This window comes from Macrobrachium rosenbergii, chromosome 1 (assembly GCF_040412425.1).
Source record: "Macrobrachium rosenbergii isolate ZJJX-2024 chromosome 1, ASM4041242v1, whole genome shotgun sequence".
Classification (NCBI taxonomy): Eukaryota; Metazoa; Arthropoda; class Malacostraca; order Decapoda; family Palaemonidae; genus Macrobrachium; species Macrobrachium rosenbergii.
The window spans coordinates 62,333,464-62,351,794 of NC_089741.1; the positions used below are offsets into that span (position 1 = coordinate 62,333,464).

Here is an 18,331-nt window from a genome sequence, read left to right on the forward strand (position 1 = left end):
TGTTGCCATTGACATGAGTGCGTTTCGGTTCTAGAACTTGCCTTTCCGCTTTGTTTCAAATAAGGATATCTGCCAAAGGATATAAGTCTTCCCCCTTCTCTCAGCACCAGTGGTCTATTTGATATCGATAGGACCATTGCTTATCGTTTCTATAAAGGCGGTAATCATTTGCGTTGGAGCGATATGTAATATATCTAATATGCCTTTATTATTGTTGATTATGTTTTCACCTAACAGCGAATGGCTCCAGAGAGGGAGAAAAATAATTACTCAACTGTCACCGCCACAGTCATACTTTTAGCTGCCGAGGCGTGAATGAACTCCTTGTGCAGAAACCTTCCTCAACATTAACCGCTCAAACACCTATAAAGCTGTCAGCAGCTTGTCGAACCCCGTCTTTGGCGCTTCTTAGATATTGAGGCCCCGCCGTTCCATTACCTCTTTCACACCATCTTTCCATCCCTCTCTAGTTCTTCCTTCCCTCTTCTCACCTGACCTTTATGAGTTCGTCCTTCATTAACTCCATGTCTAACCATCTCAAACTCCGATCTAGCCTTTCACCTGCCCAACCATTTTTGCCACTTAAAAGTTTCTCTGCATTTTGCATCCCTTCAATTCTTAGCCCACGTATACAATACTGTTCAAACGCACGTACATACAAACACACACAGATATGTATATATATATATATAGTGTGTGTTTGTGTATGCATGTGTGTATGTATATATATATTTTACACACACTTGAAATCCCGTACCGTACTTTATAGCGTTTCTGTTAAAATTCGGCTTTGGACTTCAGGGGAGCAAAAGTAACGGTTTCCAGAATATCTGCTGATGCTAATTGTGCGCTAACAGGCCAGCTGCCCTTCCAAGCCCTTTTCTCTGGATCGATGCTCTAACGTTAATAAATCTCAGCTTCTTTTTATTTCAGTTTAATTCCTAGAAAATTGCCGTTTATATAAGACCAGAGAGAGAGAGAGAGAGAGAGAGAGAGAGAGAGAGAGAGAGAGCATTCATTATGGAAAACATTACATTAATTATATCTTCCCTAACCTAGTGTCCTGTGGTTGGTCATTTTCTTGTATTGACTCGTGAATGGGTAATTTGCGGTTAAACAAGAGAATAGTCAGCATCTCATGTAGTAGGTATGACGTATTACTATTTCATTTAAGACAGCGTCACCTATTCTGTTAATAGAACGTACAATGCATACTTCCATTCTGTGACAAAACTATTTTCGTTAAGATTCCACTAAAGAGGAAATGTCTCTTATAGTTTTCAAATGTGGGGTCAAAGTTCATGTTTACAGGTGTCAGAAGGCTTCTTTCATGTCATATTAGAGCTGGCAATTACGTGAAAATGGCTTGGAGTGGTTTCAACTGTTCAACGAGACTAGAACAGCTAAATTCCACAAATCATTCAAAGGGAAGAGACCAGCAATTAGACAGAAGTTGACGATTATATTTGTAATAATATGTGCTGCATAATATGGTTTTAGGTATTTTATTCAGTGCTCGTGATTCTTGACGCATAGTGCTAAAGGCGTTCCACTACTTGTGTAATTAGCTAAAGGTTTTTTGCTTTTTAATTAATAATAGTGTACAATACTCAATAAAAATTAGACCTGCTGGATTGTTTAGTTCCATACTGTTTTTCTTAATTGGACTGCTGCTGATGGGATAATTCTAATTTTTTTTTCGAAATCGATAGTACCGCTATGATTAATGTACAGTAGCTAGATATCGCGACGTGTGTGATATTACTTACGAAAATACCTGTCATATCAAAGAACATTATCAACAGATGTTTGAAAGAAATGAGGGTGAAATATATCCTGTCGAATTACCCAAATATGCCTCCGTGCAGTCGGCCAAATCACTTACTATTTGAAAGGATCAAAATCTATAAATTCGACGGAGAATGACGGAAAACTTTGAAGTTTGCTACCGGTCTTGTTAAATGTCAGGTGAAAAAGAGGGAAGACGACTGCTTGGGGCATGTCTCCTCGTGTATAAACCTTTGTTTCCAGTTATGATGGCAATTCCCAGAGTCATTGAAAAAGGACGTTGGATTTGCGTGTTAGCTAGGTGTTAACAGGGCAAATAATTGATTCTCGACGGAAAGGTGTTTTCCCAAATGTCTTTTAGAATAAATGAAAGGCACCCTGTGAAGAAAATGACAATATATTACGGGAGCTATTTGACAAGGATATAATCATTGCAAAATATGTAGGCCTTGAGTTTTACGATTGACTTTTATTGTACTATATTTAGTTAGATATAATAAAATAGATGTAATAAAGTAGGTTTGAAAAACCCCGATGCAAAATCAACACATTTCAATTGACCGGTAACTCCCTCTCCAATGGAGATAGGTATAGCCAGATTCAAATGGTCTTCAGACTCTCACCAGGGCAGGCACATTTAGTGCACTCTGTACACAGTGAAAGCAATACTTAGGAGATGTCGGCGAACTTTTGAATTTTACTACGTAGGAGTGCACAGAGTATTCCTATCAGAAAATTTGATTATGCAAGCCTTACATTTTGACTCGATAGAAAACGATGTAAGGTATGAGTCTTGTTCTTTTGTTTAATAACTATTTATTAGATGACAATTGCCGTCTTCCCCTGTAAAATGGGCAAATTCAAGCCTTATTTTATATTATTTGTTAAGGAAAGGTACGCAAGGCGGTCTCATAGCGTTCACGGCTCGTAGTTAATCTGTCCAAAATGAATACTGCGTGAGTAGGCAATGTCACATAAACTGGTATGATAACAGTTTGATTGGTTTCACGCACATTTGAGACTTTTGGAAATCCACGCTTGTGAGCATTTATGAACTGGAGTACTTTCCTTAATTTAATTAGCTTTTATGATAATAATGTAGTTACTACATAGAGTTAAGGATTTTTTGGACCACTGTCAGAAGTATAAAAAGAAAAGATGAAGTTTTTAATATGAAAAGCCAAGAAAAATTCGTCTAACTAAAAATAAAACCTTACCAGACATATATAAGGAATGGTACGTGAATGAGCTATCTCACCCTCATTTTATTCTTGAACACTCATCGTATAAAAACAGACTGAGCACTTGTTTAAGTAATATTAATTTTTATGTCGTATCCGATCTGATCACTAGCAGAGAAAAAGGAAGTGACTTTGGATTCATCGTTAGAGCATTACGTCGTGAGCCAGACAGGATTAGTTGGCAAACACTGTGCGGGTTGAGCTTACGAAAGTCGTCTTAAGGTGACAGAGAGAGAGAGAGAGAGAGAGGGGGGCGAGGGGTGGAATTGGTGTCGTGAATCCCCATCATAATGCCGTCAACAAAAGCATATAAATCACCTACGAGTTGACAGAATCCCAGCTAACTGTGATTATGACTCAAGAACTCCAAACATGGCGCAAAGCCTAGGTGTTGTATACAGAGTTATTCCCGCTCTTTGATGTTCAGGACGTTGGATTATAGCCAAGCGTAGCCCTAGCCTTCTCCACCGACTACTTTCAGCTTCTGGATCCTCAGCGACTACGAGGTGCTCTTCCCCTCAGCTTAGAATTACCGAAGGGGGTGGAGAGAGAGAGAGAGAGAGAGAGAGAGAGAGAGAGAGAGAGAGAGAGAGAGAGAGAGGGGCAACAGCGCTGGTGCCGTGTTTACTCATTCGACAGAGAACATATTGTCTTGTTTGGTTAGTGCAGCCCTTACCTAAATGCATATTGTCTCTGTGGAAAGATTTCCAACTTGAATTCATTTCGTAAATGGGAGCCTTCGCGACCCCCTCCCCCTCTTCCGTTCATTAGAAGGCAATATAGGAGTAGTTGTTTCGGTACGAAAATCAAGAAACCCAATTTATTTACTTATTTTTACTCCAAGGGTTTTCTCTGGTGTTATTTTGAATGGTGATCTGCTGAATTATCTTTACCTTTGTCCTCTTCTTTTCCTCACGTAAATTTGTTTAGAAATGAATTCATATTTTATTTACTTTATTGATAAGTTTCATACATCATATGCCACCTTTTTTTTACTGCCTTTTTTTTGTCCATGTTCATGTTGTCGACATAAAAATGGTAATTAACTTTTGCCTCATGTAAGGAAAAGTATATGAATTTATGGATACATGCACGCCCATTAAATTTATATCGTTCTGTTTAAATTTTATTCAATTCTTTAATGACAGACAAACTCGCATTATAATATACTCTATAAACTCGCAGTGTCCCTAATTTTCTCACAAAGTTACGTATAAACTGCAACTCAAGCCAAGAAAAGAAAAGCACTCGGATTTCTAATGTACAGCGTCTAAGAAGAGAATAAATACTCTTCGTTCTCCTTACTCTTGCCTCTCTTCCTCCCTCTCCCTTAAAACTAGCGCCTCTTTTTTTTTTTTTTATTCTTAAGTTCGTGGGAGTCCAGCTGCCTCCGAGAGATAGGCGACCAACTGTATAACGAAGGTTCTTTGGAGGGAAAAAGGGAATCGGGTGGATTCAAATAAAGGACTGTAAGCGTAACGAGGTTAAATTTCTTCCAAACAGTAAAGCTGAGAAGTTGGGCAAATTTCTTTATTATTTTCCGTGTGGTTGGGCTTTAGCATTTTCAATTAAAATAGATGTCGCTGAGGATTTGGCACTTCGCCTGTCATTTGGAGGTGGAAGTGTTACGTGTTTTGGATATGGAGGTTTATAGTGGACGTTCCGCACTTTTCATGATGCCAAGTCTAAATTTTCCCTCGGGAAATATGAACATCGGAAAACTATTAGTTAGCAGAACCTTGACACTGAAGTTATATTCATCGTCTCTCTCTCTCTCTCTCTCTCTCTCTCTCTCTCTCTCTCTCTCTCTCTCTCTCTCTCTCTCTACACCGACGTTTTGTAAGAAACAAAGTCAAACGATCAAATGTTGAGAGGTGACGTAACGGTAGAAGCAAAAGAAGCGGCATTGTGTTAGCAATATTAGCGGAATCTCTCTCTCTCTCTCTCTCTCTCTCTCTCTCTCTCTCTCTCTTTAACTGTTTGTGTGTGTATTTTCTCTGCAACTAATTCTTCATGATTATTTTCCTTAATTTGAACTAACTGTATTGTTTAATTGATTAAATTATTTATTTGACCATTTTTGTAGAACTATCGTTACAGCAACAGTGACCACATACTGCTTAAAGACCATGTTACACTAACAGTTTTTAAATGATTTATCAAGTCGGATACATCTTAAGGAAGTATTGTCAGTGTTGCAGAATCTCCAGATATTGTGACTGGAAATATTTTAAAAAGAATCATTGAAAAACTTTACCGTAATGCTGAGGTAGGGCTCAGTGATCGAGACAATCCATTATTTAGGGACACGGGTTTATAATTAGCATTCCTGCGAAAATGGCTTTAGGATCTGCCATTGTATTTTAGGTGAACAGACGTCATCACCGGATGGGGAGACTGCCTATAATCGGCTATTGCACGATTACCATGTATGCCCGGAATACGTTATAGAATTTCGTGTATGAAAGACGCCAGCAGAATTTGCCGATTTAGTTTTGTCATAGAAAGAGGAGGGCGTCTACTGTTATTCGATTTTATGGAAATGAGATTCTCTGTGTCCGATTTATTAATTTTATTTAGGACAGAGTTCTTTTATGCTTTTATTATAGCGAATTATCCCTCTTAGTAACAGCTTAACTCCCCCCCCCTCCCCCCGTCCCGTATCACCTCCTCTTGATCCTTTGCCTCAGAATCATCAGTGAAGCTGCTTGAATATAATTCCCTGGACTTGTCCGGTTGTTCGCCTCCTCCTCCTCCTCCTCCTCCTCCTCCTCCTCCTCCTCCTCCTCTTAACCGGTACCTCATTGAGTTTCTACATGTAACTCGGATGCATTGACGAGGACCACCACAGCCACATTCCCGTTCCCCTTATATCCGTCGTTGTTAATATTTAATAACATAGGCTGGCCAGATTTTAATGAGAGAGAGAGAGAGAGAGAGAGAGAGAGAAATACAAACAATTCTTCCAAATGTGATCACTGCCTTCTGGTATTGATCGATGGCTGTGATCACAACCATTGTGGAAGTTATTAATTAGCAGGTCAATGCGGAAGCGTCGTTTATTTTTTCTTAACTCTGACTTTTATCAGATATTAAAGGCAGGATGTTTATGAGGAAAGTTCGGTTGGTATTGATCATGAGATTTGAAATTGCGCGATGCGAGCTGAACCGAACGAAAACGTTCGCCCGAGTCGTCGTGGTGGTGGTGGTGGTCGTCTTCTATTTCATTTGAAGGCTCCCAACGCCATCATCGCCATCGACTTTTAATTTATGGATAATAATCGTAATTCAGTCGATGATGATTTTTTCATGCTCTCCATCACTCCCTGATTTCACAGCGCCATTGCCATAAGTTATTAAATATGATGAAAACCTGGCCTAATTAAGTTTACCTTTTGTATTACACTCTCATGATGTGAACGAATCAATCTGATACTCACCAGCTTTTCGTTCATGAGTCGCCCGCCCCACGAACGCTAGCCATCGATACCGAGTAACTGAAATAAAAGAAATTGACTAATTATACCTGACAGATTTAATTAAATTGAATTAATCCGAGGCATTTACCTGGTTGAAATAACATCGAAACTGGCATAACACACTGCAATTATGAGGTTGTGCAGTCATTAAAATAACCAAGTGAAACGAGTAGAAATGCTAAAATAAACCCTTCAAAATATGGACAATGTGGTAACAGGCAATGTGAGGTAGGGAGGGGGCGGAGGGAAGCGAGGAGGGGCAACAGTGAGGGAGGGGCGGGGTGCGTGAGGGGAGAGGTGGGGGGGGGGGCAGAGGGAAGAGGGAAGGGAGCGCTTGCTGGAGGCTATCTCTGGAGCCGACTTATTTGGACGTCATCTGGGAGGGAGACTTTGATGTGAAATGAAAGCCAGGAATGTGCAAACAGGAATGGAAAGGGAATCAAGAATGCGTTGCTGGCACTACCCTCCCTCTCTTCCTTCCTTCCTTCCTCCCTCCCTCCCTCCATGGCCCCAGCCCCCTCCCTCTTAGTTCCCTCCCTGTCTCCTCTCCCAGTTGTAGAAAGAAGAAACAAAGAAATAGTGGGAAATCAAGGAGAAATACAGAACATGTAACTGAAGAGAGAAGAGAGTCAGGTTGGCAGAGAGAGAGAGAGAGAGAGAGAGAGAGAGAGACTAGAATCTAGGCGATCAGAAAATTCCAATTAACGAAAGACTATCGAAGTCAATTAGAAGGCAAATACTGTGTACGTGATTTGATTTCTTTTGATTTTGAAATAATGAGGCAGCTTGGAGGGTACACATCTGTGTTTTGTCATTTTAATAATAAGGGAAAAGGTGCAACAAAGGCAAAGAGAAATTATAGATAACCTGCGAGTTTTTTTTTTGGAGGGACTCTTTATTGGCAAGAGAATTTAAAATTCCTGACATTTAGCGCACTTTAGTGCAAAATTTAATTTTAGATCGTAGTGTAGAGGGTTCCGGCTAATATTTTCAGCCGGGATGGTTTTTGAAATTTAAATTATCATCATGGTTTTATGTTTGTACTTTAGAAAAAGTACGCAAACTGTTTTCCCGTTTTTCTGGCAGTTTTAACTTTAAAAAATTAAGTTGTCAATTAATTGACTTTTAGGCATAACTGCATAGAATGTTTTTTTAGGACGTTGATGTTTTTCCATAATTGCCTTCTCCATAAGGCTTATAATCGCATAGATGAGAGACATCGAAAAATACAACATAGGGAAGAAATTCTCTATCAAAAGTGCCCCGAACGATAGAAAGGCCTGACTTGTACCGGTACTTGGTCCATAGGCCGCTACTGAGGAATTTGGAGAAGCTTGTTTAAGCAGCGTTGGATGTGGTCAGCACTTGGATGGGTGATCATCAAGAATTACTATACCGTCCGCGCAGCCTCCTGAACATTCGTGGGTAAGGGTATGGGACTAGTAGCATCACCCCAGTAATTCCAGAAGGGTGTGTGTGTGTGTATGTGTGTGTGTGTATGTGTATGTGTATGTGTGTGTGTGTGTGTTTGTTTATGACGTGACATATTTATCCGTGATGTTTTCATTTGTAAGTGTTTTTTTTTTCTTCTCCAATGCAATGTTGAATTCTAGGAAAGGGACCTCTATTGAAACAGCCGTTTTTAGAATTAGTGACATTACAGTCGCTTTACACCATGAAATGAAATAAGTCGGTGGAAAAGAATCGAGACCTGGAATGCCCTGTGAAGGGAAAATGAAATCACGCAATAGAGAAAACTGACATGACATAGTGGAGTAATAAAACAACAACAGCGAACGTAACCAAAACAACAGCGATTGCAAATTCAACGCCAAACATTGCATCTTTGATTGACAATATTGAAAAACAACAATTAACTGTAAGTGCGGTGATGCAACAGCCATGCAGGAATAAACATCGGACTCCTCTCTCCCTTCATATTCCCCTTACCCCTTCCCCTCTCCCCCTGCCAACCTAACCCGCCTCTCGTCTGTACCCTGTATACAGATATGCATGGGAACGGTTCATGATTCATATGTAACCTTTTTGGCAGCATGGCTTGTTATTCTGTGTTAGAAAAATTGATTCCTGAATTTGAACGTACGTCATCTCTCTCTCTCTCTCTCTCTCTCTCTCTCTCTCTCTCTCTCTCTATACATTTATCAAGAGCGAAGCATTTATTCTTTTTTCATGTACAGAGGAAAATCTCATTACGCTTTCACTAATATGACTCTTTGTGAATCATAAACGCTGGCAATCAAATTGGAAAACAGTTTGAGGCCATTAGAGGGGGTCGGAAGCATTGCAATCTGTCAGCCATGTACACGTGCAATCAGTTAGAGAGAATGCTGGCCATTCTCTCTCTCTCTCTTTCTCTCTTTTCCCTTTCCTTCTCTCGCTCTCGCTCTCTGTCTCTCTTTCTCTCTTTCGAGGAAAGCAAAAATAGTAAATCCCAGGCACTGTTATTCATCATATCGTTACAGTATGTGCCGTTATTATTCTACAGTCGATTGGAGCTATCAAAGGGGAGTTTTCTCTCTCTCTCTCTCTCTCTCTCTCTCTCTCTCTCTCATTTCATAATCTTATTGTTATTATCATAGCATATGAATTTATATACGAGCAAGTAATCTAAATAAAAACATCATTCCATTATTACCTCTCGACGTATAAAGCAACTCAATATTACAGTCTGGGAGTATTTTGTAAATTTTTGTATGAATTTCTGTAACTTTCCGACGTTTTTCATTCTGTTCTGACTTCCATTTTAATATGGTCCTACTCGTTGAATTGACAAACAATATGGGATTGTTTTATGTTTTGAGGTTTTGCACGTGATTCTACTCGTGATATAATTACTAGTAGTATCACCCTGTCATTGATGAGATTAACTGATTGTACAATTTGAAGAGAATTTCCGTTACTAAAGAATTTCATAAATAAGTATTCCGTTTATTTCTGTATATCGACGACTAGGCCAGCCATCTTTGATTAGTCTTATCTGTAAGTTTCAGAGTAATTAAGTCAGGTACTAAGGGATAAGAGAGTAGTAGACATCATCTTTGAAAAGTAGATTGACTGAACTTGATGAATGATATTTTCTTAAAGTATAATGACAATTTTTATTTTGATGCATTAGAAGAGGTCCTTGTTAAAGATGATTTCACGGAAGCGAGGCTATTTTTGTCATGGCATTGCTTAATTGGAAACCCATTTCACATCACGTAGAGAGAGAGAGAGAGAGAGAGAGAGAGAGAGAGAATTTACCTTAATTTGCAGTTGAGAACATGGAGGAGGAGGAGGAGGAGGAGGAGGAGGAAGAAGAAGGGGATGGGGGTTAGGTAGGTAGGTAGATAGGAAGGCTGGTAGGAGGCATCTGTGAGAGGCAACGGCGTGTAAATTGTTCAATTGCAATCTGTGCGATATTTTTTTTGGGGGGGGCGAGCATCCCTTGGGAGCCCTAAATAATCGGAGAGAGGGAGGAAAAAAATATCATGCGAAATAGATTCCGCGTTCATGCCTGTTCTCGTGGCAACAGGTTAATGAAGAAATATGTTTCATTATTCATGGTTTAATACGTGTCTGAGGCTCATGGGAATTTTCATCAATGAAATTTTCATCATTGCAAAATGGCCGTGTTCTCATTCTTTTCGACTGTCAGCTCTCTTCGTTTCCAGGATGAAAGCGCCATTGCCCCTGTTGCCCACTAATAATAATAATAATAATAATAATAATAATAATAATTATTATTATTATTATTATTATTATTATTATTATTATTATTATTATTATTATTTTGTAGAAGTATTAGCAGCATTAGTATTACTATTAGATATAGTGGTAAGAGCTGAAGCCACTCCTAGTGGGTAGATGTAATCTGTAGCGGCAATTTTTCTGTTTACAGTCCTGCTTTGAAAACAAATTATGATTATTTTCGCAGTCTCTCACCCGATTTTAAAAGGAACTTATATAAAAAAAAAAACTGACTCCGTTAGGCCTTCGAGAAGAAGCACAGTTGTATTTGTAACCACAACGAGAATTCCTATTCATCACGCAATCATTAACGTCTTTGTAATTGGCTCCGGCCCCTCATCCCTCCTCCCGTTCCTCCCGTGTATTAAAACAGAGCATCTTGTTGACAGAATCAAAACTTTTGAAGCAAGTTTCTTGTGCCAACGACACTCTTATAATGACATTGTGGAGATTGAGGTTTAGGACTTTCATAAGTAGCTTTGAATAAAAAAAAAAGTCCAGGAAAAGGGCGATGGCCAAACTTGTATTTTTAATATATCACGAGAGGTGACTTTGAGGAAACACTTTTGTTTCTTTAGAAGTAGATACTATTATTAATATTATTAAATAACAGCAACGGATATTTTCAGTATTTCTTTAATTACTGACTTTATGAGCACAGATCGGTTGTTCGCTGCGAGAACGGTTACGTTTACTTATTACAGTCTGGTTTCCCTTGAAAGTTGCTTGTTCACTGTATGTGTTGAAACAAGTATAGTTCACATATGTTTAAACATATTTATACGCTATATGTGTATGTATGTTTATATATATATATATATATTATATATATATATATATATATATATATATATATATATATATATATATATATATATATATAATGTATATACTGTATATATAGGTAGATAGATAGAGGGAATATGGTTAAACGTATATTGTATAAATATATTATAGGAACAGTAAGTGGTGTGACGTGTAAATAAGAGGTTTAGTAAAAAAAAAAAACTGTTTCAGGGACGATTACTTAACATAAGAGAAGATCTTATATAGGAATACAGGAGGATGAATAGAGTAGTCAGTGAGAAAGTGAGAGGGGAAAAATAAGGAGAGCAGGGAAGAGGGGAGCAAGAACTGCAGGGAGAATTACTTGTTCTAAAGGAGAGCAAAAAGAAAGAGATTAGTTAACAAGTAAGTGGATTTCAGAATTAAAAATGTAAATGTAGAGACCTGAAGTGAATGCACTTCTTGGTAAGTGGAGTGAGTATTTTGAAGATTCGTTGAATATGGAAGATATAAAAAATGGCAGTGTTGAATACCGCAAGGGGTAAACGGATTAGCATAAGTTTGAGGATTCTACGAATGGAAAGCTACCATGAGTCGATTGCAGTGGTATTGAGATGCTGAGATTCAGTGATATTAGTGCGATGGAGTTGCTGGTGAGGGTTCGTAAGGTTTATCTAGATAAAGGAAAGGTTCCAAAGGCATGGTTGAGAGGGACAGTGATTCCATTATAAGAATGTAAGAATGTATAGGGGCACAATGTTACATTGTTTACCAGGGAAGGTGTACACAAAGATTTTGACTGAGAAGGTAAGATAATCATAAAAGGATTGTAAAGTGAAGAATATTATGTGTTCAGACAAGGAAGAATGTTAACGTGTGGCGTATGTGAACTTAGCAAAACTTTGACGGAATCGATAGAATGGCAATATAGGGTAGGGCATAGGGGTAGGGTGGTCGTTTAGAAAGATGGTAAGGATGATAAGCGATCAAAAGTTCTTATGGTGAAAGCAAAACATTTGTTAGAATTTGCAGATGTGAGAGTAACTTGTTTGGTACAAAAATATGTCTGAGGCAAGGGTATCTTATGTCTCCATGGTTGTTGAATATCATTGTATGGAGTAATGTAGAAAGCCAGAGAAGGGAAATAAACGTACTGATAGGTGCAGAGTTGTGGGATAAAAATATGGATTGTAGAATGGTTGATGTTTGCAGGTGGTACAGTACTGATTGAGATAGTAAAAAAAAAAAACAGCCAAAGCTTGTGAAAAGTTTGAAAGTGTTCTGAAAGTTAAGAAAATTGAAAGTAAATCGGAGCAAGATTGAGGTATATTGGAGCAAGTAAAACAGGTGATGGGAAGATGAGAAAAGAGATGAGTTACAGAATAAATGAAATGAGGAAGGATGTAGTACGTGTGTGTGTGTGTGTGTGTGTAAAGATTTAGAAAAAATTTCGAATGTCTGTAGAAGCCAGTTTTGAAATGTATAAAAAATTATTTAATTTTCCTTTGTAAAATGAAGTGTAGATTTTGAATTGTAAAGGCAAGAAAAATAATTGAATCTGTTGAGACAAATTATGCGAAGTATGTATGGTGCAAGAAGTGAAGTAGTGAGAAATGTGGTGATACGTAAAATTGGTGAAAAAGTTATTGTAGGTGGACAGATGAATGAAAATGTTTTGAGATGGTTTTGTTCACATGGAAAGTATTAGGAGGGTGAAGGAGAGGAATACTAGAAAGCTCTGGATAGATAGGCAAATTAGGAGCTGGAAAGGAGAAGCCTTAATTTCCAGGAAGAACGAGAGTATGCAAGATGGAAATCAATGAAGGAATATGTAAGGGAGTTCGATTCGTTACTGAAGAGCCCTCACCTCGTTGTAGGCATATGAAGCAGGTAATGTTTTGGAAGCTTTCTGCGATTAGTGTTTTTCCATGATTTAGCGGTGAAAGTATGTATGTAAGGTTCACACACACACAAAGATATATATGTATATATGTTTGTATGTCCATAACACCAAAGACTTGTTAGTTCTTACTGCCAGTAATGTTTGGCCATCGCTTACAGTCCACCTCCTCATCAATATTGATGAACAGGGGTGGAGTTATTTTGGCTCGAAAGCTGCGTATCTGATAACTGAATGTAACTTTAGAATATACATATATATATATATATATATATATATATATATATATATATATATATATATATATATATATATATATAAATGTATATATGTGTGTGTGTGTGTGTGTGTGTGTACACAAGGTTGTGAACAGCGGATGTTGTGAATGTTTTGTTCGAATTCATCCATATTTCAGCAGTTTTTTGTCTCGTTTGTCTTTTTTATTAAATGATATGTATGTATATATGTGTATATGTATATGTGTGTATATATATATATATATATATATATATATATATATATATATATATATGTATGTATGTATGTATGTATGTATGTATGTATGTATGTATGTATATTACGGATACCTAAATAAATTTGTGTATATCTGACGCATGGTGTACTTAATTACGAATCGTGTATTTAATAAACTTTTTTATAGTCATAAAAAAATCTTTCGTACCAACATACGGGTGATGATGTCGTTTGTGTATATTTTTTGTATTACGAAATGATTACAGTAGTGTAATAATTCTTTGTTCAATATGATTATCGCGTTAATTTGCTCCTTCCCGCACGTTACGCAAATAATGAGTTTGTTGTAGCTTGAAGTAAGTCTGGGTAACAAATTACATATCTTAATTGATCCTTTACCTTTCTAATTGGCGTTAAAATTTTTTTCAGTCCCTTGAGTATTTGCAAAATGCACTTTCTCAGATTGCTCCTTGTTTTTGAAATATTATTTCTCTCTCTCTCTCTCTCTCTCTCTCTCTCTCTCTCTCTCTCTCTCTAATTCAGTGATACCAGTAATTCTTGAGTGACGTGTTTTATAAAGGCAGGACAATTACTGTCCTGTAATTGAATGGAGATGTTAAGTTCGGCGGAATCCAACTGCCTTTTGTTGTTGTTTTCTGCTGATATGCTTCTGCTGATGGGTTTTGGGCCATTTTTATTCTCTTTTTTCCCCTCCCTCCTCCTAACCCCAGTCTCCGTTCCCAGCACACCCCTCAGACCAAAAATCATCCATGGGTGGAGATGGTCTGTCTGTTGTTGTCGGGGTCGGGAGGGGAACCTGCAGGGGAGGGGAAATTGAGGCGGCATGGCGGGGAGGGGAAACGGCTGAAAGGAGTTGATATCTATTGTCATGGAAGATTAGGGAAAAATATTTTTAGCAACCGAAAAAGATGAGTTGATCACAAGTTCCATGTAAGTATTTTTATGGTTGATTGTGATTATCGTTTCTGTTATCAGTATTAGTGATGTTAGGTTTAAAGAACAATAGGTCGTATGTGTATGATTTTTTCCTAAAGTTGCATTTTTGTTTAAAGTTATGAGGAAAATGAATGATGCATAAATTTCCAAACCTATACAAATTGTCCATTTCTGTATTGTCTGATTTTATAATAATGATCCACATGCCGATGGTAATAAGTGTTGTAATATTAAGAGGTTGGTGTAGATTAGGTTAAGATGGCTTGAAGGGTGCAATTACGCTCGTCTTCGCATGCAACCGGGGGAGGGGCCAGGTTGCAGTAATGGTTTTAGGGTAGACGCTAAATTAGAAATGATCTTTCTCGCCCTGAAAGTTTGGCCAAGCGAAGCTCAGCAGTGGCTGCCTTGCTCGTCATTCAAGAGGGAACATTACATGATCATTTTCTTTAATTCCCAGAGCAAACAGACAGGTGATGTACTTCATTTATTTTAGGGAAAAATTTAGGCAAAAAGTAGTTATGTTCATGAGAATGATTGCTGTGAATAATGAAGTTTCAGTTACGTGATAGATACCAGAAACTTTGTGGAATATATGTAATTATATACTTTTCTTTTTAGGTAAGTTTGTGTGTCAGCCTCCTCCTTGCTACCTCCACATTCGAAAATTACCACACCGATGAGGTGCGCTGGTAAGTACTTGTGCTTTTATGTTGAGGATTTTTCTTATTTCATCGTTTTTTCTTCTTATGAAAACCCGTCCTCTTCTTAAGTACGCAAACGAGTTCAAGTCCCGTCTTTCGGGTAAATAAGGTTCGGTATTCTCATTTACATCCAACACAATGCAAACATCCCTTTCTGTTGAATTATATTCGACTCGGATATAAGGCTGCCCAGGATTACTCTTCTGGGAGTAAACAGATCCAAAACAGCTCGGGACGGCAGACACATTTTTAATGGGAAGATTTTGTTTTTAGTGCAAGGTGGAGAGAGAGAGAGAGAGAGAGAGAGAGAGAGAGAGAGAGAGAGAGACTCTCATCCCAGATATTTTTGTTTTCTTATTACTCTCCTGTGATCCTCGATTCCCTCTCGGTTTTTGGAGCCATCTGGAGGGGGTCAAGTTTACGGCCAGTTGATCCTTCTGTTGTCGAGTTTTCTCCCTCAGCTAATAAACCTGACCTTAGACTCCCACGAACCGGACGCCCATTTCTTCTATTCTATCCTCCCTCCCTTGATCACCCCCTCCCTCCCTCCCTTACCACCACCTCCCTCCCTCCCGCACAAATACGCACAGACAACTCGCCCCTCTGATAGTATTATCTCTCTGGAACGTGTCTTCTCTTTTCCGGAAGCATCCAGTGTTGACGTTCATCTGTATTGTCCACGTGGTGAAAAATCGTCAAGAAGGCTTGGCTGAACGAGAGCAGAGAAAATGATGTATTCTTACAACGAAAGGTTTCCTCAAGATGAATTACTCAGATTTTCTAATGTTTTGTGTGATTTCTGTCGTAATGTTTATTAGTTACTTTATAGGTAACAAACATGTATTTTGTAATTTTCTTTTACATGTTATCGTTGAGTATGACAGTTTTTGACTTCATGAATATGCATAAATGAGTGTTTTGCTTAGACAGATCCGTGTGTGATTAGCTAATCATTTATTAGCCTTTATTTTGAATGACGGAAAAAGAATTCTTGATACAAACTTTTCACTGGAGGCCGAATTCGGCAGGGCCGCCGACGCACTTGCATATGGGGCACATGATATGCAAGTGACAATTAATTAGTCATACGAAATAGCGAATGTTTATTTTAGGGAGGGATCAGCATCTGATTTGGATCTAGAATAATGTAATACCCTGTTCATTAATTACTTCGCTTCATTAATCACTTTGGTAGTGAGAGTTCGTGTCCACAAAATTTTGAACCGATTTCGTTGTCTCACTTAATCCCTTCTCGGCTGCTGGTCTCAGGCTCGAATTTCATGATTTCTTGTTTTAATTAGGGAAAGTTCCTCTTGTTTTGTTTGTCGTTTCTGTGGCGATGAATAATAGTTGACTTTTTTCCTGTCGGAATATGCGTTATGTGTGTGCATATGTATGCATATCACATTTGCATGAATTTAAGAATGCTTGTGATGCTTATGATTTTACCATTGTTTACGGTATGTGGATACGCATCATCATCGCCTCCAACGAGGCGTGGCACAAGGTGCTCTGTGATATTCTGTCATATCTTTCGTATGCTTTATCTTCCACTTATCTCCACAGTCTCCAGCCTTCCTTATCAAAGTTCTTATTCAAGTAGGCCTGGTTCTTCCACTCTGTTGGTGCTTACAGGAGCCCATCTGATACTACCACCCACTATTCTTCCAAGGGTTGTGCGAAGGACATGTCCGAGTCTTCTCAATCTCATCAACATCTCATCTACATTGTAGAGCCTCCGAAATTTTCCTAAGTTGTTATTTCTAACTCGTCCAGCGGTCTGACTCCTATTATTCTTCTTAAAGCTTTATTCTCAAGTTGATTAATGTCTATATAACAATAAAGTTTGTACTTGAGATATGTCTCGTCTTTCTTTAGTAGACATTTTCAATCTTTTTGATGTCGAAAAACACACACGCACATCCATATATACATACGTACATATATTGACAATTGGAGAGTTCTGCGGAAATGTAGGCGAATATTAAATATTATTTTTTACTGTTTTTGACATTTTGTATTTTGTGTTTGTTTTATCATATCGCGTTTTCACGTTATTTTGTTTTATTTCATTGTATTTTACTTGATTGCTTCGTTGATTTTAAATGTAACTTAAATATTCCATCACAGATTGCCCGATGACGGGGAAATTTAAGTCAACGAAACTAGTCCCTGCAGATTTAGATGTTCATTCTAGTGCTCTTTTTGATGTTTATTACATACACACACACATATATATATATATATATATATATATATATATATATATATATATATATATATATATATATATATAATGTATTCATATATGGCGATCTTACCGGAAAACTTGTGAAGTTACAATCAGCTAAATTGGGTGCTGCAGTTGTGTGAGGCAGCGCTTTGTGCAAGGGTTAGGTCCTGTTCTGCGGCTCGCCAGTCCACCCAGCTGTAAATGGATACCAGCTTTTGCGGGGGTCAAGAAAAGAACATGGTGATGACAACCTCATCCCTGGGGAGTAGCTGATAATGCTAGAAGGTTGTATCCTTCTGGTGATACCCCATTGAAAGGGAAAACAATGTATATAATAGTGTATATGTATGTATATATATATATGTATATATATATATATATATATATATATATATATATATATATATATATATATATATATATATATATATATATATATATATACATATACATATACATATATATATGTATATTATTCATTTAAATCGGGTTCATCATAATCGCTTAGTTTTAATGTGTACGTTATTATACATAATAAAAACAATTGTGTGTGGAATATATACGTGTTCCTTGGAATGTTCGTAAATACCTTAGTTTATGTTTTGAAAAGGCGTGATATTGATGCCTAATTTAGCTTTGAATACAATAAATAAGCTTTTAGGTAATTGCGAAAAGTCTCCACGAGTAAAGTTCTTGAGCATGTGTCCGTTTTCCGAAGAGAATTTATAAGAAGGGTTTGTAGATGCAAATAAGATTTCTCCCCAATTGGAACAATCCATTGTAATTGGCTATTTCGATTCCCTTCCAATAATGCACTAACTCAGGGTTCAGTGGAATCCCAACACCAGTCTAATTTATGGCTGGTCTCTTTTTCTCATCCTTTTTTCTGTAATTACCTTCGGTATAACGTCTTAGTTTATTGTCCTGAGGTTGTTGTTTTATGTGAGGTTCACTTTCTTGCGTATTCAGTCTCTCTCTCTCTCTCTCTCTCTCTCTCTCTCTCTCTCTCTCTCTCTCTCTCT

General features: G+C 37.8%; 1 long non-coding RNA gene across 1 annotated transcript in view; it reads right to left on the reverse strand.

Annotated features, from left to right (window-relative positions):
- The window catches only part of LOC136839149 (uncharacterized), a 150,373-nt gene that overhangs the window by 31,800 nt on the left and 100,242 nt on the right, over positions 1–18,331 (reverse strand). Inside the window, exon 4 of the long non-coding RNA XR_010853219.1 lies at positions 6,470–6,526. This is a non-coding gene — a long non-coding RNA (uncharacterized lncRNA). The remainder of the gene's footprint in view (positions 1–6,469; positions 6,527–18,331) is intronic.